Source organism: Ciconia boyciana, chromosome 5, assembly GCF_034638445.1.
Source record: "Ciconia boyciana chromosome 5, ASM3463844v1, whole genome shotgun sequence".
Classification (NCBI taxonomy): Eukaryota; Metazoa; Chordata; class Aves; order Ciconiiformes; family Ciconiidae; genus Ciconia; species Ciconia boyciana.
Window position 1 is genome coordinate 11,422,684 of NC_132938.1, and position 25,114 is coordinate 11,447,797.

The following is a 25,114-nucleotide window of genomic DNA, read 5'->3' on the forward strand; positions in this document are numbered from 1 at the left end:
AGATAAACAGATCTGAGTTTTGTGTCAGGCAAAGAAACTTGGTGTAGTTTCTATTATTTTGCTAAGATTTAGACTTACAGCCCAGCAAGGAATTCTCAAACACCATATATGGAGACAAATTCATTAAAAACATGGTATCAAAGAAGGTAGATAATAATCACAGTGATTTCCTAAAATGATCACCATTTAACTAATCAAACAATGTTTTTGATATCACAGGGGACATCAGCTCTGTTGTTGGGAAAAATTAACCAATTTCTTGTACAGAGTAGAACAATACTCACTAAGAGCAGAGGAGGAGCTTCCTTAATCCAAAATAGTGTAATGTTAAAGCAGCATAATTATATGGGGGTTCTTATGTATAGGAGAAAAGAATGACAAAGAAAGATGCTCTGTACAGAACAAAGGTGATTAAGAAAGCAATCAGGCACTTATGTACTGTACCCTTTTAAATGAGACTTAATACGTGGTTTACAATTTGTCTGATTTGTGCTCACGTTGGAGAGCCAAGAGAATCCAGCATTTTCCCACGGCTGCCAAGTACTCAACTCATACTGATAGGTGAAGTATACTACCATAATTGTCCAAAATTATTTGAAAGGGGGTAAGTATTCAATATATGCTTTCTAGTATCCATATTTTTAAAGCTACAGGGAACTGCCACCCCACTGGATTTCTCCTCCGCAAGCAGGTATGACAGCCAGGTGAGCTGCCAGCGTGCGCTCAAGGCTCTGGCTCGCATGGAGCCTCCTCGCCAGTGAGGCAGTCGTGCCATTTGGTCCCTACCGTGATAAAGGATTACACTGGCTTTGGTTTCTATACTATTAGTTTTTAGTAACGTGGTAGTGGTGTCACAAAGTGAGGTTAGGGTCTGGAGAGTAATTCTCACAGCATATTTCACTTTTCATATGAAAATTACTGTTCTTTTTTGGGTCTGTGTGACTAGATTGAATACAACTTTGAGGTGATGGGCTTTGTGCATAATTAATCAAAGCAAAAATTGTTTTAATATTCATTTCATATTTAATTTTCATGTACATTAATAAAAAATGTGAGCATTTTAGTTGATTTTTACATGTCAAAACTATTTGCTTTTGCTTTCGGAGTTAAGAGAATCCTCTGGAAGAATAAAATTTCATGAAATTTTGATTTCTGGACATCTCTCTGCTTTAATATGTTGACATTTCACTGTGTCTCACTTCAGTAATCCCATAATCAAGGTATATGTAATGATTTTAATTGTTTGCATAAATCCGCCTCAGTATCCATGGTACCATTTCTCTGTTCTTTTCCAGAATTCCTCCAGCTGCTTTTTTGTTTCAGGCGATGTACTTCATACAAGTCTGCCCTGTATTTTACCTGCTGCTGCACTGGAAAACTGCTAGCATGCAACTTCATGATGTTTAACTTGTGTGTGAAACCTGAAATTGTATTCTTCTGCTCTCATCTCCCACTGCAAACTCAATCAGAGTACTTTGTCTGTGGGCATGATGGCTATCTAGCAGTTTTATCTTTCCTTTTGATTATTCTCCCACAATATGCATGACATGCTAATCAATTTAATCTCATTTCATAACCTTCCATTTGCATTTCTAACTTTAATAGGTCCTCCTACATTATTTAGCTTGTTCTTGCTGGTGTTTGCAGCATTGGCTTGCTTCTCAAGCTTGATTTTCTTTCTTCTTGCATATATTCACCTGATATAGAATTGATGAGATCCTGAAACATTCATGTTCTTGGCTGTAAGTATTTTGCAAATACTCTGACAGAACAGGTAAAAACGTTGTCACCTAGCAACTAATAGCATTTTTTTCTATATATATAAGTATGATTTTTTTTTTCTGGAATTGCCTAGATGATTTTCCCCCTTAATTTTCACTTGCATTTTTTGTAAGAAAATGAGAACGTGTTCTTAAAAAGTTTTTAAAAAATTGAAAAGTCAGCTCGCTGTTAAATTACAAAGCTAAGAAATATCATGCAAGTTATTAGAGTCTATAAATTAGCATATGTATTCTCCTGGTATCTTTGAAACTGGTGATGGTGAAAAATTCCTTAGTGAACACGCATTTTCCTATGCAGTATATGGGGCTATGGGGGAGCCGAGTCGTCCTTCTTTTGTACTGCACTGGGGGGGGGAACATTTCATAGGGGCAGGGTACTGTCCAGTGCAGGATCAGTATATTTATTCTCATTCTGGAAATAAAAATCAAGTACAAAAAGTTTGCCCACGATCTTAACTGCTTATATTAATCTCTAAGAAAATCCAGTAGAATATACACTATCTTTCTTCGTCATTAATGTCAGAGAATCTTATGTCAATTCCCAATTACCCAGTTTAGGAGCACAGGCAAAAAGAGCAGACATCACTCCAGGGGAAACCTGTCACTCTGCTCTTGTATTCTGTAAGCAGCCAGATTCTTTAGAGGAAAGCATAAGAAATTCTGTCTGGACAATTTTTAATTAAATATGTACTTTAAAGGGTTTTTTTCCCAGCCCTAAATGATACTCATGTCTGAAACTCTGAAGCTTTGTTTTGTTTGTTTGTTTGTTTGTTTTTAATCTTAAGTAGGGCAATGCTGCCTTTGTTCTAGAACTGCAACTACTGTTTTTGAATTGTAGTAGGGAATTGCATAGGATTAGTCTGATTTTAAAATAAATTTCTTTCAAATTTCCAGATTAACTACATTTTCAGTTACTTTTCAGAAAGTTAGTAGGAGACATGAGTGTCTGCTTTAAAAACTGGAAGTATCTATCTGATACACCTCTTCAGTGTCTGTAGTATTCATTGCTTGTCTGTGACATGTTACTTTTTAATGTCTTCTATATAGGCCTTTTTTACATATTTTTCATCACTTCCATTGAAACTTTTTTGAAGTAATAAGAGATTAGAACTGAACACATGATTACGATTAGAGCTATATGAAGGGCTTAAATAATGGCGTAATATAGGGGCATGTTATCCATTGGGGTGTGTATATAGGTATATATTACCCACATCACCCGATATCCTGTTAACTTTTTTAACTACCACCGTCATCTGAGAAGATGTAGTTCACTGGCTCTTCACAAGGATGCTTTGGTGTTCTTGATATCATTTTAGTCTGTTTGAACTGATCCTAGGACTTAACATCATTCCTCTCCATATACATTACTGTGCATTTTCTGTGCATTGCATTTCATCATTCTGGGCTGAAGCAGGAGCCCTTCTGCTCCCTCCTTTGGCCCCCGCTGTGCTAAATGATCTGAGTACAAATTTCACATTTCATTATTTTTCCCCTTCTCTTGATCATTAATAAACACATTAAATGACATTAATTTACTGTTAATTTAACACACTTACACTACTGTTGTCATTACCATTAGTGTTATATTAATGCACACCACTAAGACCTTCCTCCTGTGATGGGAATCAATGTCTTGTTATTACTGGTTTTTATAGCTTCTAACTGATTTTTAATCTATGGTAGAGGATAAGAGATTTCACTTTTTGATTTGCCTAGTAGGATTTTTTTTCTGTAGAGTTTTATCTAAAACTTTTATTTTCTTCTCTAGCATTCCTTTGCTCCAAAAAATTAAGACAAAACCCAACAAAGCAGTGGGGCCTGCCCCAGCAAAAGTGCTTGAGCTCTCCCTTGTCTTTGGTGTAGACAAACCTTTTACAACTTTTGAGCTCTGAGCTGTGAGTGGCCGCATTACCTGGATATTCCTATGAGTTACCCACAGATCCGCCCAGCTCAGCAGGCAGCACAGGAGTTACAGAGCAGGACTGCAAAGTGCCCTGCTGAACAGAGATGCAAACATACTGTTCCCCATATACAGAAGGCAGACAACTGCAATATTTGTTTGCAGTCAACTGTAGCAGCAGTATGTAGGTGCTGCTTTTTGCTAGACCCATCTGTAGTCCATTACGTTCTTCCTTCTGGAAGGAGAGATATTCACCATTATGCTCCTTTCCTAATGTAACATTCAGAGCCCTAAACATGCCACAGTTTCAGGTGTAAAAATTTGCGACCTTTTTAAAGAAATTCAGCATACAAATAAATGGCAGGCTATGGCTCATTAGTACATGTTTGTGAGGGTAAGCAACTCTTAAGTGTTGTAGAGAAAGCATTGCAGAATAGAAACAGGTATTAAATCAACATGATAGACCCCTATATAATCCCTGACTAGACTAATGCTTTATGGCTGAACTTGTTTCCAGATGCACTCCATTAGGCAGTTTAAGCTTCTTGTTCTGCTTTACTCTTTCTAATGTGAGTCAAAGTTAGTCCAAAGTCAAAAACTTACTGCTAGTTTGTTCTAACCCCCCACTTGTGCTAGTGCAGACTGTAATGTACCTTCTTAAGACTGTTATTTTAGATTAATCTGCAACGAGCACAGCTTGTCTCTGTAGCTGAACAGATGTGTTTCAACAGGATGGCACTCTGCAGAATTGTCCTGAAATTCTGCATTTTATGTAGCTCTTCTCGCTGCTAGTTTTTCACTGTACCATCTGTATCGCTATCATGCAGAAGCAAAGTCAATGGGGCATTAAGAACTTGCTGATGCTACTGTTTCTTGTTGGAGCTGAAAAAGAGCTGTTACTTTGTTCTGCATTTTGCTGGCTTTGTCACCCTTAATCAAAGTGACAATATGGCTTTCTGGGAGAGTTTATGAGGGCAGTAGATGCACAGGGGGGAACTGTGTGTTTGGCCTGTGCATCCATGAAAAGGAGGGATCCCATGCTCAAGGTCTTAGAATTCAGCAATAGCCTTGAGTCTGCTCTGCTCCTTCTGATCCCAATGCCTTCCCTCCTGCAAGGTGGAGCAAGAAACTCTAGGAATGCACATCCACGCTGTGCATCCAACTGCTCTACAGAGCAGGATTTTGCTTATTTTTTTTTCTTGACATCTCCTAATATTTAATAACACAAACAGACTTCCCCCTACCCCCAAGAGGCCTTAACCAACAGACAAAAATCCAACCACCATCTAACATTTTTGGGAAAGAGAAGACAAGGACCATCTTTTGTGGCATTGCTTTAGTATTCAGCATCATGAAAGCTAGAGTACAGTTTATGCATTTGCATGTTTATGTGTGCTTGTCTCCTTGACTCTGCAGTGGAGTGGAGGGGATCATGGTCCTGCTGAGCAGCACAATCCATCGGTCACAGACTGAAATGCTGCTGCCAAGCAGTGATACTTCCTTTTTCCCTGTCTGTCCCATTTAAGTGAGTTAGGAAGCATGATGCAGCCTTGCTGTTTTCTGCTGATTGTTTACATACTGATATAAAGAGTGTCCTGCCTGAGCCCTACTTCTTTCTCTGCCAGTTAGCTCAAGCCAAAAGTCTACATCCCTCTTGGTTGCCCATGCTGAGACCATTTTGGTCCTCTCTTCAAAGTGGAACAAAAAATGAACAGAGCACCAAATTCTGCTCCATTGTTTCAGATGCTTCAAGTCACCACCAGGATTACGTGATTGCAAGGCAGTGTAAAATCTAATTAAATGGCTTGGAGAAACTCACTGGAGCATTGTTGCCTTTTGCCTGTGTTCTGGTTTCATTGTCCTTTGTTCCTGTACACACATCAAAGTACTACATTTCTTTCTTTTCATTGCTGCCTGAAACCAGTAAAAGAATAACCTTTCCCTGAAGATAATGAAGGACCACTTGGGAGAAAAAGAAAAAAAAATGAATTTTGTATGATGCTAATTCCCAGTGGAGCTGCTGATATGCACCATATGAAAGTGTGCTAGGTGGAATCACGCTCTGGTAACTCAGGGACAATAGCACCATGGGCTCAGATGAGGCCAAGACTTCAAATGCTAGTTGCAACACAGCCAGCATAGCAAACATCGTGGTCCTTGTTGTCCCATTTCTAAAATTTGTGGAGTCGTGTCTGGTCTGAGAATAATTTTTTTTCTGAAAGTTCACTGGACAGTTCATAATAATACCATATACTGCATAAACCACTCTTGGACCAAGATATCAAAGGTGTAACAAGCAGAACAGAAGAGTTCAGAAACGCTGGGGGACTTCGACCCTCCCCACAGTTGACATGCAGTGTTTATCACAGGATCCTGCAGCCTGACTTTCCCACTGCTGGGTCATTTTTGTTTGGGCATCGTCACCACATGCAGAGACCAGCAAGCAGGGGTCTCCTCAACCACCCAACAGCTATGTATTGGGTGATATGCACAATAGAAGCTAGGACTAGCATATTGCTAAGCTGAGCGTTAAAATGCTCACTTCTGTATGGGCACTCAAGGAATCTGTGTCGGCCGGGCAGTGAGGTGAGGGGTGTGGGTCTCTATTGCCTGTTCAACGTGCTTATCTGGGGAATACCGTTTTCTGGAATGTCAACGTTTTCTCAGGGATTTATGCCATTTCACGTGATCATTTCTCACTTGAGTTACTATTGTTATCTCAAAAATTTCCCATCTTTCCTGTTTTTTTTTTTTCTTTTCCTATGTGGCTTAGCCTATGTACTCTTTCACAGCCCAGTGACGTTTTTCCAACAGAGGTCAGCAAAGGCCACACGGTTCTGCTTCGCAGAACTGGGCCTTGGGGCTCAGCTGTATTTGACTTGGTCCGGGCTGTGGGTGACAACATGCTTCTGCTGCTTTCAGTGTCACATCTTCTCTCTGAGTGACAACAGATGCTTATTGAGATATCTGCAACAGCCTGAATGTCCTGCTACATTTTTACATTAAAAAGTAATATACCAAATTCTTTATGAAAAATATAGAGTACAGAAGGAATAGTTTGCTTTGACCAGGGTTGTAAACAAAAGATCAGCATTCTTTATAACATGTTGATTTGTTTGAAGCAGATACATTTCTGCTAAAATATGTTGTGTTATTCCATGTCTTAAAAAACTGGGTGAGTTCTGATTGAAATTATGGCTTAAACTATTGATATATACAAGGATTTCTCCTCTAGAAGGAATCCTTAGATAATCTGTAGGCTGAGCTGAGTTATGTTGTTGGGTTGAATGAACTCCCAGACACCCTATGGGAGCTGTGAAAGATATAAAGCCCTTAACATATTTCATTTATTCTTAATCCAAGTCCAAAATAAAAGTGCTAATTTTCATAGTTTTTTAATTAAATTCATTTGATAGATTCTGGAATACAGCACAGTTGGAAGTGGCATTTTAGTGCCTTTTGTGGACAACTAATCAGTACAGCTTGTGGCAAATTGGTCCAGCACAGAACTACCCTTACCTGAAACAGATTATCTGGAAATCACATTGAAGGACAAACACCATTTGTGCTGACTGGGAATTATAGCAACCTCTGGTTGTCTCAGTTTGAGAGGATTCTGCTTAGGTGAGTTGGAGGTGAATAGCAATGTGACCCGCTTATGATATTATTAACCACCCTGACTCTTACTCATGTAATCTAAAATCCCAGGTTTAGAAACTGGGAATATCTCTCAGTATATTTTCATTCCCGTAAAACATCTGAAGAAATCAGTGAATGTAAACACACATAAATATTAAATTAACATGCTTTTTTTGCTAAGGTAACAAATTTCAGATCTTCTGTGTGGGAATACTGCTCCACATGTAGCACTTAATTCAAGAGTATTAAAGAAGCTGTTTTATGCAGCCATTTAGTGACATGAACAGTACATGGAGTTGAGATGAGTGAGTGGTTTAGCAGGAAATTCATATTCAGCACAAAGACACTGATGGCTCTGTGACAGCTGGAATTTAGAGGGAATCATATTAATGAGCAGTGCTCTGTACTGAGGCAAAACGATAGCAGAAAAGACAGCCTCCCTTTATTTGCTCCTCTCTTCTGCCCAGGTTCTCTCACCTTTGACTATATTGTTCAACCACTTGTCAGGGCTTTATTAGAAGAATAAAAAAGTGTTTAGCACTGCTGAGTTTTAACAAACAGAGCACTTAGTTAAATGTGATGCCTTAGCCAGGAGAATGGACTTGAGGAAGATGTTTTGATATTCTCGTAGCAACTGTGCAGAGAAAAGTGGCTGGCATTTCAAGGTGTTGCTTTCTTTAAAAGCAGAATTCATATGTCAGTCTTTGTATTTTTATACTCTAATTGGATATATATACTAATTGGACAGAAGTTTACAAAGACTAAATTTCACAACATTTGGGAAAAAGAAGGAGGAGAAAGAGAATATAGAGATGGCCTTAATGAGCCAGACCAAAGCAGAAAGTGCACATCTGCCTCTGATCAGAGGATGAAGGATTGGCTGGGGATAGTTAATGTGTTTTCTGGAAGTAGACAAGTCTAATGTACCTTTGTCAGGTATATTTTATCTTTTCTTTTCTATAGCTTGGGTGTAGAGATTTAGTGCTTTGTCTCCAGATTCAGCAATAAACTCTTTGTCAGGCTGGTGAGTAAGGGGATGGGGCTGGGCGGAGGATACTCCATGATATCAATTTGACGATGCCTTGTCAAAACATCAACTGCCACTTCCTTTGATGTGTATGATGGTTTAAAGTCACCCTTAGGTTACACATGCTTATTCAGTTCCCCTGATGATGAAAACTTCCAGGAGAAGATTACAGCAGCACAATGAAATGCTGCTTTTTATTCATAGATGGAGGACAAAAGATCCTGAAAAGTGGATGGTAACATCTGGGCAAGGCAAGTGTCTTGAACAGTCCCCGTGTAGCAACACTTCAGGTGATGACTGGGAGAAATACCATCTGTTTATTCATTGAACCTTGAATTATAGTGAATATCTGACTCCAGATCAAACTCTTCCCTGAATCATTGCATTTTACCTGAGCCTTTCCTTCCACAAAATTATCTGGGCATTATCAAGTACAGCCATTATTTTCATTACTGGTTTCATAACTGAAAGTTATAAGATTTCTATATTTTCTTAAGTTAACAAACATGACAATTACAAGACTTGACAGGCATAAAGAGAGATTGTGGAGAACAGCACTTGAGGAGGAGCCCATTTTAATGGTCTCCTTTTTGGCAGACTTGCACTATTATCTGTTACTACTCAGCACACATCACTGTTAGATAAATGCTGTAATTCAGCCTGACATGATTCTGAAGCTCAGATTCTGTCTGTCTCCATCTATGAACGTTTCTTCCCTGCTATTCTCCTTAGTGTAGTAGTTTTTGCTTCTTAAGTTTCAATAAAACTCTGGAACTAACATTGCACAGAAACTTACCTTTAGGATACAGGAAAAGCATAGCACCACAAACTGCTTGCTTCTTGTTAATTTACAGTCTTGAAATGACGGTAGGTAGAGCTTGGCTCAGATGTGGTGCAACTGAGGAGAATAAATGAAGTATGAATAGAAGGTAGGGCCTGGTTTTGATCAGATTTGTACTTCTGTAAATCCAAAATATTCCCTCTTCTTCAGCTGGCAGAAGACTAAAATCTGCCTGGCATGGCATTCTTTAATCTGTTATACCAACCAGGTAACTGGAGACTCTCTTGGCAGAAACAGTGGTCAAACTTCCTATTTGCATGCTGAGGCGATTTTTTCAAACACTTTTCTGAATATAACTATTTATCAAAATGAAGAATATTGTAAATAAGGCACTAATGAAGATGAGCACTGGCAAGGCACCTAAAGAGTATAACATTTTTAGATGATATAAAGTGGATTAATGGACAGGAAGTATTTGGAAGAATTGGAAAAATTGTTAGAAGGCTACATTTCCTGCTAGTAACAATATCACTGAAGACAAACAGAAAACTTCTGAAGAAAAAATGGCATTCTGGTTTTTCCTTAAAGGATAACCAGGTTGCCTATGTTAGAAATGTCAGTCTTAAACAACTGTGAGTTCTCACAATGTGCATTCTTGTAATATGATTTCATTATGCTGTGGTCTACCAAAATCAGGTCCTTTTATATACCGGTATATAAAAGAGACGTTGGTATACATTGTGAGGGGGAAGGTTTTGAGGATAACACATCCAGTTTTTGTTCTTTTACAGATGTCTTTTAAAACACTCATACCATCTCAATTTCCTCTTTACATTTATTAATCAGTGCTCATTACACTTAAATAAAGTCTCCTAATTGAGCATTCACTGTATGCCAGAACCAAGGATCCAGGTACGATCCTCCCTGAGAGATCAGGTGTGAGTAATAAGGCTGTCAGAGGTTCTCAAGAGTCAGTCTTGGTGTGGGAAATTTTAAGCCATATTCTCTACTTCTGTGTCTCTATCACTGGGGTTGTTCAATACGTGTCTACACACTGCTTGGGAAACTACATAGAAATTAGCAGAGATTTCTGTATTACAGGAATAAACCTATTAGGCTTCTTCCTATTAAATATGACTACCATGCTTAATCCCTCTCAGGAGGTCAAGGATAAAATGGTTCATTCATTTTAAAGGCCTATTTGTTAAGGCTAGTTGGGTAGAGGAGTTCAGTATCATCACTTCAGAAGAGGTTTGGATAAATATGTCAGGCAAAGTTGTCTTAATTGCCTCTTCTTGTTCTAGGGCCAAGTGTAATGGCTGGTAAACTGGGGAGGCAAATTGATACCTTCTACAGGATAGCAAATCTTTCCTGTTCCTCCCTCATTTGTATGTCTCTCTCCTACTTACGCATCTCTCTTCCACTTTGGCCAGATAAGAGCGTGACACTGTGGAAAACATTCACCAGCTCTGGATCAGCATATATGTACCATGCTTTGGACTCATACTGTACTTTCCAATCATATGACTTTGATTTGGATAGTCTGGGAATCAGAGAGTTTTTAATCTGTTCATAATTGGAGTTCAGCACAGTTCATCAAAGTCTGGGTGTGCTCAGCTCAGCCTGGGCTCACACGCAGCTTGCAGTGTTCTCCACTGTGGGGCTCTGGACTTCATACCAACTTCCCAGTCCTTCCACCATGAACCAGTAAGGAGCACTTCTAGGGCACAGAAAGAACATAGCCTTCTGATAGACCTGGCAAGAGCTTCCCTTGCTGAAAACTTAAGGAATGAAAGGAGCAAATCTGACATTATCTTCATTTGGGGCCTGGAGGATTCAGCGAGTTCATCACTCCCACCTTCCTGATTTTGATTAATACATTATCATATCAAATTTGCGTAGCAGAGTGTCTCCTTTGGTGCTGGAGAGCATGCCAGTGTCTAAAGCCTGCTAGCCACTTAACAGGTTTTTATAAAAAGTAAGGATTGATCCTATGGAGATGTTCTCAGAAGTTTGGACACCAGTTTAGCCAGTGGGTTTCTCAGACGCCGAATCCCTTCTGTAAAGAGAATGTGAGTCATGTGAGCAATCCTCAGCTAGGAAGATTGTGAGGAGCCTGTCAGCATGTTAGCTGAACCACCCAAGATGAGATTCCCTTAACCTGATCTAAAACTTCAGAAACTTATTTCCTTTTGATTCTGTATGCCTGTGTCTTTATAATCCTTTTTGTCTTGCATTGTCTTGTTTTGAATTTGGGAAGTTGCTTTTTTCATAACCTACCTTGAGTTAAAGATGACTTAAGGTAACACCTACAACAGGTTTTACGCTCCCTAAAACCTCAAGACTGGATAATACTAGCAAGGGCTCAGATTCCCAGATCATTGCAAATATCCGAAATATGTGATTCTGTGTAAGTAGCAGGTCTCTCAGACCCCTCCAGTGGTCACTATTAGTCAGGGAACTCTTTGACGGACAATAAAGCAGTGGGGCTTGAAACAACTGCTGTTTCTCAGTTCCCTTTCAGCAATGATAGGTCCTGCTCACTGTGGTCTTGAGCTGCTGCTATCAGGAACCCTGGGCTGCAACTGGGCTTTGCATGGATGATCCTGTCCTTTGCAGGTGGCCCCTGCAGGTCCTCCCCACCAACTGTAGGTGAATTGTGTTTGCTGGCCCTGACAAATCCTTATATGCAAGGACAGCTGCCACCGTCACAGAGAGACCACATGCATACTAGCTTCAAAAGATGAAACTCCTATATATTTCTGCTTTTGAGGAGAGGGAGGGATTTCTCAGACAAGGGAGGACTTGAGAAACTACCTCTATAGATTTTATGTCGGTGGTATTATCATATGAATTTCATTGTTTAACATGAAAAAGCCAACTGAGCTATGAAAGGATGGGGGAGAGAGGATTTAAAAACAGCACCAGGAAGAAAAATGTTTCTCTTTCTGTTCGCAGCCTGTCTGTCTAACAAATCTCCTTCCCAAGCAACTCTACATAAAGTGAGTGGCACGTGCTGCCAATGGCTCGGCAAGGCGCTTCTGCAGCTGTTGGTATTTAGTACGCAGCTGCTTGATTTTATATTTTCCAGCAGCCTGCTTATTCAGAGAGAGTGTCTTGCTGTAGAAAGAGATATGGGAAGCCATTAGCTGGCTTTTATTCTTCGGAGCACAAAACAGAGGACAATGAGTCGGCTGGGATTGTAATGTTAGTGTTTATGTATGTTACAGCCCTTGTGTGAAATCAGTTCTAATGGTTAGATATTACACACTTAATCTCTGGTTTTAAAAAGATAAGATGTAAAGAAATTTTTCTTTTAGGCTTATATTCTAAAGCTACAGTCATACCTGTGACTTCCCAGAAGAGAGGTCAGTTAGCAACAGGAGTTCTTTGATGCTTTGCTGTTTGCTTGCGTGTTCATATCCCAAATATACATATATACTGGAGGCTGTCGAGTGCGGGGGAGTGCCTTGCCTTTGTAGTACCTATAGGCATGCTTCTACCTTGTCTCTCATGGATTTCATAGGGGGTGTGTCCATCCTAATCAGATTTCCTTCAGCTGTAGGAAATAAAATGCATTAAAATGCAATGTTACAGAGGGATAAGGACAGTGGACAGCATGCCATTCTTCTAAGTCCCCTTTTTTAATTCGAGAGCTTGTCTGTGACTGTAACCCTGGTCAGTGCCTTCCTTTTGCTCAGTCCCAGAGTTATCAAGTGAATGGGAAATTTAGGACTTTACTAGAGGTAGCGTGATGCCAACCTGCCTATATTGTACTGGTGTGACTAAACATGCAGGTGGCCACCTGGCAGGTGCCATAAACCTAGGCAACCCACCCTAAAGCACTCTTCAGTCTGGATGCTATGACTGCATACCTTCATGCAGTCATAGCATACTTTAACGCAAGCAGTCAACCAGACAGTTGCTATATAGGGACTGCTGTACCTTGGGGTGCTTTGGGGTTTGACAGAAACAACTCCATAGAACATTTAACCAAGTTTGTGATTTCTGCACAAAAGTCTCAGGGTGTCTCTGATGTCCAGTGTTTGTGGTGATTTGAGGCAGTGGGCTTCAGGAAGTGCATGCAGATCAGATGAAAGTCAGCTATAATCTTAGGAGGGGAGGGAGGAGATGCAAAGTTTGTATAAGGATTGGTTGTCACTACCAGTTCCCTACTCATCCTCTGATCATATGAAATCTGTCCCCTAAAGCATCACCTTTTGGGAGAGATGAAATGAGCAGGAACTGTGGTCGTTGGCACCTAAGGGAGTGTCAGTAATGCTGACTGCAGAAATGGGTTGGAAAAGAAAAAATTTTCAAAATCAAAGTGAAATGCATTAACCTCATCTCAACAAGGCAGTTACTCATGGAGTGGAGAAGCCAGAACTATTTGAGGTGGAAGAAAGGAGTTAGTGAGTAAAATGGGATCCAAGTAAATCAGAGCTTTGGGAGAAAGATGTGTAACTTCATGCATTCAACTGTCTACAGCTGCTCAGAAAGAGTCTTGTATCATGTCCATCCCCATTGTATTCAGGGTTGCAAGGACCAAGATAATCTGAAATTAGACGCTTTTTGCCTCTTCTTTTAAAGAACTTGGTGAGCCTCTGGTACTCCTCTGACTGTGCTCAGAAAGGAACAAAGTTTGTGTCATGATCATTGCTATGGTGAAAATAAACAGTTCTCTTACACAAAGAGGAAACCATCCTTTGACACTAAGTTCAATGCCTTGAGAAGAGGGAAGACCCAAATCTAAGTCTTTCTCTTCCCAACCAGAGTACTCCAACCCTGGATCCTGAGCAAATTCATCCACTTTCTCAAAGGAAAGATTAGAATGTGGAGGAGCTCTTTTGATTTTTCAGTTTATCAGTTGTTTACCTCAGCTGAAACTGAAAATAGCTGTGGGGATAATTTTGGATTTCTGAAGTTTCATATCTACAATTTTATGTAAACCAAACATTTTTTTTTAATGAAAGAAATGAAACTAACTAATGAAAGAAAAATGCATAAATGCTGTGTAGTGCTTGGATTCTCTAATGCTTTGCTGAAAAAAAGAATTAAGAAGTCAATAAATATCAGCATGTCCTATGGCAAAAGAGAACGGTGATGGCCGCCTTAGAGTTTTCTTCAATTTACTGTCTGTGCTTTATAGTATGATGCAGTGGTATAGAGTAATGCTTTATGCACTGCAATGATGTAATTTTGCTTTGTCAACACAGAGAAAGGCTTAGGCAAATATGCAGTACAATATCTGATAGACTCTGCACAGTTCAAAGACCACAGTTAGAACAACACATTGTGGAGATAACTGATATTCAGTGTAATTATATGATATGTTCTCTTGAACCATCATAATTAAGGTGCAACAGATAACAGTGGAAAAAGAAGACTAGAGATTATGTGAAGTGGGCAATTTGGCTGTATGAAAGGCTGCTCCAGTGTTAAAAATAACAAGTTACTATTAGAAGCAGAGAGAAGACAGCTAAACAAGATGAACCCAATTAGATGAACAAGGAACACAATATAATATTGAAATTACAAATTAATGATAGCCTTAGAGGCAAAAGAATACCTGTTAGCACATGAAGAAAGGAGATAAAATTTAAAAAAATTAAAATCTAAAAAAGTTTTAAAAAAAAGCCAAGCCATTACACAGTCTTACTTACACAGCCATCTACAGGTCTACTGCTCTGCAACAGGGCAGGAGGCTTGACCTCCACCTGTGTGTGGGACCCCTAAGAGAGCCACGCACTCCGTATTCATGGGGACAGTTTGAGTGGTTTCAGCAATACTTAAGTGTGCAGCCAACAGGCTCTGCCTTGATGAGGAACATTGGCTACAGTTTTCAACCTAATAGATCACGGCAGATTATAGGGCAGCAAAGGAGAGACAGAGGGAGAAGAGCAAGGATGTGTAATGCAGCTGCTGGGAGTATAGAAAGCAGACATCACTGGCAGCTGCTTAATTACATTTTGCCAGTTTTCACTACAAAACCCGTAACTTCTCTTTTTTTTAGATGATTGTTAAGGGGCTGAGGGGCCGCAAGGTATTTTGATGAAGAATTAGAAGAAGGGAAGAGAGCAGCAGAGGTGAACGAAGGCAGTTAGCACATATAAAGTTGATTGCTGTGGCATGCTTTAATGCTGTGCCAGAAAGGTTGTGCTGGCTGGGATGTGACAGGTCTTGCCAAGCAGTGGGGCTCAAGCAGGCCCTGTAGGTACCCGTGGGGAGGAAGGAGTGGAGATGGGACATATGGGAAACATTAAGGCAGAGGTGGTTTCCTGAGTACCTGGGAAGAAGAGAAGGCAAGTTTGATATGGGACTCCTGGTCTTTCCATAGTGGGAAGCAGTTCCTGCTCTCCTGAAGGACACTATAGCTTGTTTAGTCTCCCTGGTGAGAACTTATGCCATTGTAGGTCAAAAGTGCCAAGGTCTTTCTTTTAAGGGTCTAACCTGGGGGAAGAAAATGGTTATCAAAATGTCGGAATTTTCTGTGGTAGTCTATTTCCTCTTAAGATCTACTAGTCACTGGGTTTGCGTGCTGGGATTGCTGCTCGTAACACAGAATAGCTGGCATCACTTCTCATTTATAACATGTCTGTAATGAGAAAAAAAGCTCAACTGATCAAAGGAAATGCAGAAAAAAACCCCACCCTCACACAGGTTTATATTGTGGCTGTGCTCTCCTCCCCTTTACATAGTTTCCTACTCACCTTCTCTTTCATCAGCTCTGCTCCTGGGGCAGGAACTGTGTACTTAGCCTGGTTTCCTAAGGAAATGAGATCTCTGTGTATGGGTATAACTGTCCCCTTATTGATTTTTAGAACTGATGGTGAATATTAGCTGAATATAATAAAAGGGTATAATCTAAATTCCTACAATTTTAATGAAATGTAATATCTGGAGAGAGATCTTCCTATTATCCTAGCTGAAGAAAGTAAACTCACCCTTTATTAGATAATTCGTATTTGCATGCTTGCATTTCTTCTCAGAAAGGAGGCAGAAAAAAATGGCCAAATACTTTTTACTTGAACAGGAGAAGAGTGCAAAGCATTAAAAAGGAAGATTTGGGAAATTGTTTTGTTCTTTAAAGGAACTAGCTGTAATTCACAAGGACAGCATGTTTTAAAAAAAAAGCCTAGAAAAACAACAGCATCATATACAAGGCAGCTGTATCATGAATTGAGAGAACTTATTAGAGCCAGATTTTTCACAGACTGTCTGAGAACTGATGCTAGTACCTAGCCTGAACTGGATCACACTGTGCAGACTGCACTTTAGAGTAAATGAAAGGAAAGGAAGAGATTGAGGTCCTGAGACAGAAATAGAGTAATAGAAAAGGAATCTCTAAGGATGAAAAGAGCTGAGCAGAACGTACTAAACCACCTTATATTCAAGCACAAGTAACCCTCAGAATTTGTTCAGGGTAGCCAGATGTATGTGCATGATGTGGAGAGCCAAAGTGGAAGAACTGCATTTTGTAAAAGCAAAACAGAAGGTGTTTTAACTCCCTAAGCCTCACAGAAAAAAAGAAAGATGCTAAGGCATAACACACTGGCAGCATATCCCTCAAAGAGTCGTGTGCTTGCCTAGAGAAGCGTGGGATTGCACCATGTGGAGCATGCACCTGGGCAGCACGATACTCTGATAGGTGTCAACAAAGATATTAGTGAATTGTTGGATCATGACTCTGTGAAGGGGTTTTTAGAAGCTGTCACAAGTGTGCACTGCCAACAAGCCAGCAGTGCATGGCAGTACTGTTTAGGAGTGTTATCACAAGGTGATGATGCCTAGTTGTGCAGTGTTTCAGGGTACGGAGTGGTGCTTAGCTGTGTTGCACTCAGATTGAGGTGTCGAAGGAATCCAAAGTAATGGGACAAATTCTCTGTTTTATGCATTTTTTGAAATTTCCACCTGCTAAACATCTCTGGGGCTTCCAATAAATGTGAGAAACTGTGACAAACTGTGAAGATCTCCATTTACTGTTGTATGAGCATCAGGGCAAATGAGCCTTACCCTGTAAATGCTAAGGCAAGAAGAGGACTGCAACTCGTCATGGCAACAACAGACGGTCCTAAATGAAAGACTATCCCACCTCAGGGCTAAAGGCAGCTGGCCTCCATCTCCTGCCTTCTGACTATCTCTGTCCCAACCTCGGTGATGCTAGTGAGGAGACAAAAAAGACCTCGACTTGGTAACAACAATCCTCCTGTATGCAAAGAGCGACAGCCAGTGCTTTGCCTTTGGAGCACTGACTCTAATCCAGCTGACATGGTTGAGTTTTCAGGCACCTGGCTCAGTGCACCTCTATCACAACACTCCTACTACATTTTGTTGTCATTCTCAATTAAGAGCAAACAATACATACCTCACGCATGATTACTCGTCACATCAGAAGAATTTACCTCTCCAAATTTAGCTCCATCATCATTCATAGCCTCTCTAAGGACAGCCAGCCTCCCACCCAGACTGCCTCAAGCTGACAGGTGTCTCCTCAGTTGCTCATCCTTCAGATAAATTCGGTAAATTAGACAGCAGGCTTTTGGGTGGCAGGTTTCTGAGTCTGCAGGCAGAATTGCTGGATGGGAAGGAAACTGGTTAATGGTTGAATAGCATATGCTACAGCTTCGGGGCTTGACTTATTGGTATCTGCTCAGAACCACTTAATAATCACACCTCCTGGTACAAGGGAGAAATCCTTTCTCCTTTATAACTTAGGAACCGCTGAAGGTACTCTTCATCTTGCAAGAAATGCCTCCAGTAATACTACAGAGGGGAGAAGTGGCCTGTGGTGTTTGCTGCTACAGACTGGCTCTTTGCTGTACCCTGGGCTGAGGTGCATGGTTGCACCAAAGGTAAACTGGGATATAGTCACCCAGCTGGTATCCCATTTTTTTAAAAAATGTGGGTTTAGTAGATGAGTGTGTGAAAGTTAGTATATTTAGATTGCAAGAGAAAATATTAATTCAGTTGGAGAAAACATTGAATATGTCAAGAATTATAAACTGGGCAAAGAACTAACCAAGCTAGTACTGTTTTTGAGGATTGTTTTATAATCCCATTCATTTCCTCTTGAAAGGTGGGATTAACGATGGCTGTTTCACAGTCTTGCAAAGCGATTAATTCAGAGCCTGACTATCTTTACTATCAGGAATTTATTTAATTATATAATTTTCTTCACAACTTGTCCATAAGGGACTTTCAGACAGTATTTTTGCTAGAACACTGCTGCAGTGCCCCCTGCTCAGTTTTCTTGCCTCTAAGCAACCCCAACACTATACAGATTTCTTCAAGGGAAATTTTTTTCCACATTTTTTGTTTCCCATTACTGTCCTCTGGACTCTCTTCAGTAGGTTCTTACCCACCAGTTGTTTCAGGCTGAGCAGCGTGGAAGGATTACTGCCTCTGCCATGAAAGTTTCAGTCCTGTTTATACATTTCACTACCATGTCTGATGTTGCTGACTCTCATCTATCATGAGCCTATGAACTCTCCATGCACTTGGTACGATGTGGCTTGGCATGACTATAGTAAACTGGTGATCTAACAGAAGCCACAGGGTTATCAAAACAGGGGCTTCATATAATATATGTAGACTCAAAATATAGGAAAGTTTTCAAAATGTCTGCTAGACCATTTAAGGAAAAGTCCAATTAGCAATCTATGCTTTAAGCAGGGAGGCAGAGCAGAACTGAAAAGAAAACGCCTTACCTCATTTGCATTGCAGAAGAAAGGTAATGACAACGTTTTCTTTCACTTGATAATGCAGAGGTGGAGAAAAATGTAGAGTGAAAAATCTCTGAAGAAGCTTGGGAGTATTTGCCACATCTTCCTTTTTTGTATCAGTTCACTCTAACATTAATATACTGTATTTCTTTGGATTAAAGAACCAGAGAGGAAAAAGGGGATTTGCAAAGACAGGTCCTTTGAAACCCCTTTTGAAGCAAAAGGAAAATGGGATAACTTTCATGCATATATTTTCTCCCTATATCAAGGTCCTAGTTGTGTGAAGGGATACCTACATGTCAGGAGGTGCCTTAGGAATCAGATTTTCTGCTCTAATGGTTGAATAAATATCCCAGAGGTGGTTCTCCAAAGTATTGTTCTGGCTCAGAGCTCTTCAGTTTTTAAACTGAATATTAAGAAACATCCAGCAGATGAACAGTCAAGGAATGGTTCAAACAACACAGTGATCAATCTTGTTTCATTCAAATCTCACCTACGTAAATAGCAATAATGACCCATGAACCAGAAACACAGTGAACAGTTCCCCAACTTACGATACAGACATACATAGCATAGGTGAAGAGGATAACCTGGGAAAGGTTTAGATCAGCTTGGTGATAATAGTGCCTCATCCCTGATTATATTAGTACTGTGGCTTCCCAGAGCAAAAATATGTGTTGGTGTGGGCTAATGTAAAGAAAAGTCTGACATAAACTTGGTGGAGCAGTACATGAAGGTTCACAGTGCCAGTTCCTGCCATAGTCCTCTTTCAAAGGGCATAGATCTGGAACAAGTATCTACAGGACAGAAAGGAAGAAAGGAAAGGAATCTGGTGCATGGCTCCCCTGCCAGCCCTCACTCAACATCAGGCCAATGCAGATCTTTTCTAGGAGATGTGTTGCACATGATGAATGAGACTGTGTGTTCAAACCTATGGTTCAGTATCAGTGATTAACCTTTACTTCCCATTGTGCTTTAGTACCTCTCTATACACTTCCCTCTATTCCTTAATGCTATTTATAAAAGATCCTTTTAGGTACGAAGTGATGTTGAAATAGTAGGGTTAAGAACATGGGTAGCACAGGACACCTAATTTGGCTAGGCAAAAGCCCCAGCAATGATGAAGGAGAATAGAGCAGCATAACTTCTCTTAGGAATTGAGTCCTTCTGTAGCATCTCTTCTTTTAATCTCAGAATAAAAAAGAGAAATGCCTTATACTGCTATGCAGTGAAACACAAACACTAGCTGAAGAAATTGTTATGTGGAGGAGCTGAGTTCATAATGTTAACTCTCCAAATGGTGATATTTCACTAAGTGCCTGCAAATATGTCTAGCTTTTAAGCTCCTTGGATGAAAGATTATGTGCTCAAAGATCATCCTTTTCTTTAGTGTAGCCAACTCACATCATGAAATCAGCATTTAGTAAGAAGCAATAACTGAGTGAACATTCAGTTTTGCCTGTGATCTCGAAAAATAATATGCTTAGGATATTACAACAGCTGTAACGGTGAATTTAAGGGTGATACAGAATAGAATATTTTCTACTCTGACACCATGGTTATATTGTCAGAAAGTTTCTAATGTACATCAGTTGTCACAACAGTGAGGTCCTTTTCACTATGGAGATCATTTCCTACTACGTTACTTTTATACAGCTCTCTATTGCAATAAGGATAAAGTTCCTATTATAGGAAAAATATAAAGAGTAGCTAATTATACTGGTGTAGCCAGCCTGCAGGTATTTTACATTGGTTTCTAGAGTTCAACTAGCATTTAAAAAATGTATGCATATCTTCTACTTATTTTTCTTGCAGCAGATGTTTTTAAAGTCAGCCTTTCCTTTTGGGGCAGAGAGGACATCTGTTTTTATAGGGTTTCAGCCTGATCTCATCTCTCCTCTTGTTTTTGGCTTTCCTGATGCTCACCCCACATTGCCCACTGACTTGACAAACACGGAACCAGTACGATCCTTTTACTAAATAGTCTGATGATAGGTTCCCTCACACAGAATTTCCTCATGTTATCAAAGTAAATGGCCAATACAATTCCTGTGTCAAAGACTGCTGACCCTCTGCCATGACTGCTCTACCAAAAGTCATTAATCCACAGTCTTCACTGTTGTCTCTCTTCTTTGTCCGTCATGTGTTGAACACCCTCCTTCTCACAGCCTTTTTCTCTTTCATGGGACCCTGAATTCTGCCATACAATCAGTTAAAGATATGGTTTATTTCACACGTGTAAATAATTTTTCGGTATCAGCCTTCATTTTATAACCATGTCCTCACACCATCCAACATTCATTTTCATGTGCCAGCATCACTCTGCTCTAGCTGTACATCACCAGATCACATCATGTGCCTACTGAAAATGCTTGGTATAGTAAAATGTTTGAACATTCCCATGCATAGTGCAAATATAAATTGTCAGACAGGTGAACTTCTGAAATTATATTGGGCAAACATTGCATTTTCTTGATAACTTTTTAAAATATTAAGATTTTATGCTGAGTTTTAGCAGGAATTTGTTGAAGGCTCAATTTCAGTATTCTTTCACAGCAAAGGAGCATAAGCTACAAGGCTATATTGTTTGAATCAAGTATTATAGCTAAGATTAAAAAAAAAATCATCCAAAGAGTTCTCTCTGGAAAACACACTGTTGAGCTGTTAGACAGCTATTGCCCAGTGCTCATCTAAAAAGTTTTAGAGGCTTAAATGGCCTTGTTTGTTGTCATCTTGGGCCTTAATTCTTTCTCATGCCTCTTTGTGCCATGCACATGAAACTGTAACAACAGAATTATCAAATCAAATGCAGGCATTTCTGTCTGTGATAAAGCAGATTGGTTGGCAATACTGGAAAACAAAGCTGGAAAGTTGAATAGTTGGAATATCTCAGTCTCAGCTATTTTCTTAAGATAGTACAATTAAGAAAATCGAAGAACTTGAAATGTTTTAGGACAGAGTCTGAGAAGAGATATTAGCAAGTTTGCCATTGCTTGACATCAATCTAGAAAGTACAGTGAGAATTTTTTTGTGCTATCAAAAGAGTGATTACTGAGTATTTCATCCCTGGGTTTATTGTTTCTCAGTTAATAAAGGCGTGACCTCAATGCATCAAATGATAGTTTCCAGATGCTGCATAAATCCTGAATTAATGGACCCTCTTATAAAGCAGGAGGCTGTGGCCTTGTGACAAGTTTCCCTCATCAATAACTCAGTTTCTGCTAAGACAACCAGTTATTACTTTTTAGCTAAGTAGTTGGACTTGCCATGTAATAGTTTCTGATAGCTGCCTAGGAGAGGGGGAAAACTGAGCATTCCCACTGGTCACAGCGGACAGGACAAAAAGTAAAGTGCTTAATTCTTCTTAGGAATTCCTTAGGATTGTTTACAGTAGGCATTAGGAAAACATTTCAAATGATCGTGCCTGTGCAGGAGACTAATAGATTGTGTTGGGAGGGGAGAAGTGGTGTCTATTACTGGGACTTAGAAAAGCACCTTGCAGGAACGCCCTGGTTCTACATGATTCTTCCTTCAGTCAAGGGTCAGACACAGATTATCAAGATGCAAATAACAAGTAGATGACCTTTTAAGATTTTTTCTAGTTCTGTTTTTTTGATTTTATAAGCAATGCCCACCCACCCACATTTGCATCATGGGGATTTGCAATTGCATCTATGTTATTGGACACAAGCTCCCTAATGTTTGCCCATGTAGAAATTCATGTAGAGCACAATAGAACTTCAGACTGTCATGACTCATTGAATTATGAATAGATTTTTAAAAAGTCCAACCACTTACTGTATGATACAAAGGACTCACAAATCATTTTATTCAAGATGCAACTTTAAAGATAAATGTGCTTTAATCCCTAATCTGCTTTTTGCCTCCATGAAGTCTTTTCATTGCTTGCGTGACTTATTGTCATCCTATAGCAATATGGTTGTCCAATACAAATTCCAAAATATAACGCATTGTACATGACTCATCCTCAGGCACGTGCACCAGAAAGTGAGATTCTAGAGGCTTTTCATTCTGTAATACAGATGTGATGGTTTCAGTTCTTACATCTCATTGGATACTAGAGCGACCCAGATATTTGCTTTTGTGTACAGAATCGTAGAATCATTTAGGTCGGAAAAGACCTTTAAGATCATCAAGTCCAACCGTTAACCCAACACTGCCAAGTCCACCACTAAACCATGTCCCTAAGCACCACATCTACGTGTCTTTTAAATACCTCCAGGGATGGTGACTCCACCACTTCCCTGGGCAGCCTGTTCCAGTGCTTGACAACCCTTTCAGTAAAGAAATTTTTCCTAATATCCAATCTAAACTTCCCCTGGTGCAACTTGAGGCCATTTCCTCTTGCCCTGTCGCTCATTACTTGGGAGAAGAGACTGACACCCACCTCGCTACAACCTCCTTTCAGGTAGTTGTAGAGAGCAATAAGGTCTCCCCTGAGCCTCCTTTTCTCCAGGCTAAACAACCCCCGCTCCTCATCAGACTTGTGCTCCAGACCCTTCACCACCTTCATTGCTCTTCTTTGGACGTGAATTCACCATCCCATTCTAAACAGTTTCCTTGCTTAATGTTTCCCTAAACTTAGGGGATGGTCAGATCTTTAATATGACTATAATATTTATCCTGTGTCATTGTTTTTACTTTATACAGTGCCATAGATACAACATGACACTTTGCTTGAGTATAAAAACTGTAACACGTTGCACGGAGTATACTTGCAGTCTTAGGAGCCTTTTAAATCTCTGCAGATGCCAAGAGTAGTAGAATGAGACAACATTGTTCCCTAAACAGCTCACCTTGAGTAGCAGATATTTTGCAAGTATACTTTGTGCTGCATGGCTGAAACACGGAGAACTGAATATCCCAAAATCTGGTCCTACCTCCCTATTTCTGTGTGAGATTGTTCCCTGTCTAATGCAAGAACAGTTGCCCATTGCTGTGGTTTGGTTAGAGCAGGTGACCTCACCTTCTTCTGGGCATGCCAGTACCAGCCCAACAGGACTTGCCTTGCCTGACTTTTGGTGTTGTTATCAACAGCAATTGTAGCTTGTTAGCAGAGTCATAACAGTCCATTGGGGAAGTTATGGTGACTCAGTGATGACAGTCAAAAAAAGAAAATAAAAAGAGAGAATGATGGCAAACAGGGAAGAGGAATATTTAAGAAAAGATTGCTGGTTTGTTTATTTATCCAAATGACTAGTTTCTTCTCCTGTTTGGATTCATACACACACACACACACACACACACACACATATATTTGTAGTTCACTGAAAAGCTGAAAAAGAACCATCCCTGAGAGCAGATTTTTATTTATGAGATTGCTAGCTGTGACAGATTACTATTCACTCTAGAAATTGAAATTATGCTTCTATGATATTATGACTTAATATTAAGGGGAATATTACTGTAATCTCCTTTTTTTCTCTGTATGCTGGTTATATGCAGTGCTTATTCATGTCTTACTTTCATCAGATGTATGACTGTATAACTGACTCCACTAGTTTGGTCCCAAATTTGCACAGATATGAGTCAGAAGAAATTGAGAGAATCTTTGAGATACAAAACTCAGTTTGAATGAAATGAAGGAGGATCCACACTTTTTTAACATACTGTCATTGATATTATCAATGTTGAGTATACTTTTACCTTCAGACCTCTGTAAATATGTATCTGGAAAGACAGAAATGGATATATAAAAACACATTTATATGTTTATATATAATTACACAAATATAAAAATATTCGGACCATTTCAATGAGGTGCTCATATTTTCTCTCTAGCAGCAGATGGGGCCTACTCTATAAAGATGTTTTTCACAAGCACACCAAGATCTTTTTTCCATTTTGCCTATGGTTTACTAAGACTCCTTGACTTTGATTGAAAAGTCACTTGATAAATAATGTAATTATCTTGTCCACCTCTGTATGCCCCATTTACAACATAGCAGATCATTTGGCAGCACTTCATTAGCCAGAGCGCCATGTGTCTTAAGTGAGCAAAAGAATATATTTTAGAATGTAAATATTAAAAGAGACAATTTTTTTATGAGTTCAAACGAGACATTAGACACAGGGCATATGCATGACTTAAAATCTGCAAAAGCAACCTTCTTTGAAAAGTCCACTGATAAAGGGGTCATGTCTGACTCAGTGTTAACAGGTGGTGTGAGTCTCATTATCTGCTGCGAATAACAAACATTGCAAATATAGTCTGTCTGTGTCTGCAAAGCCATTTCATGA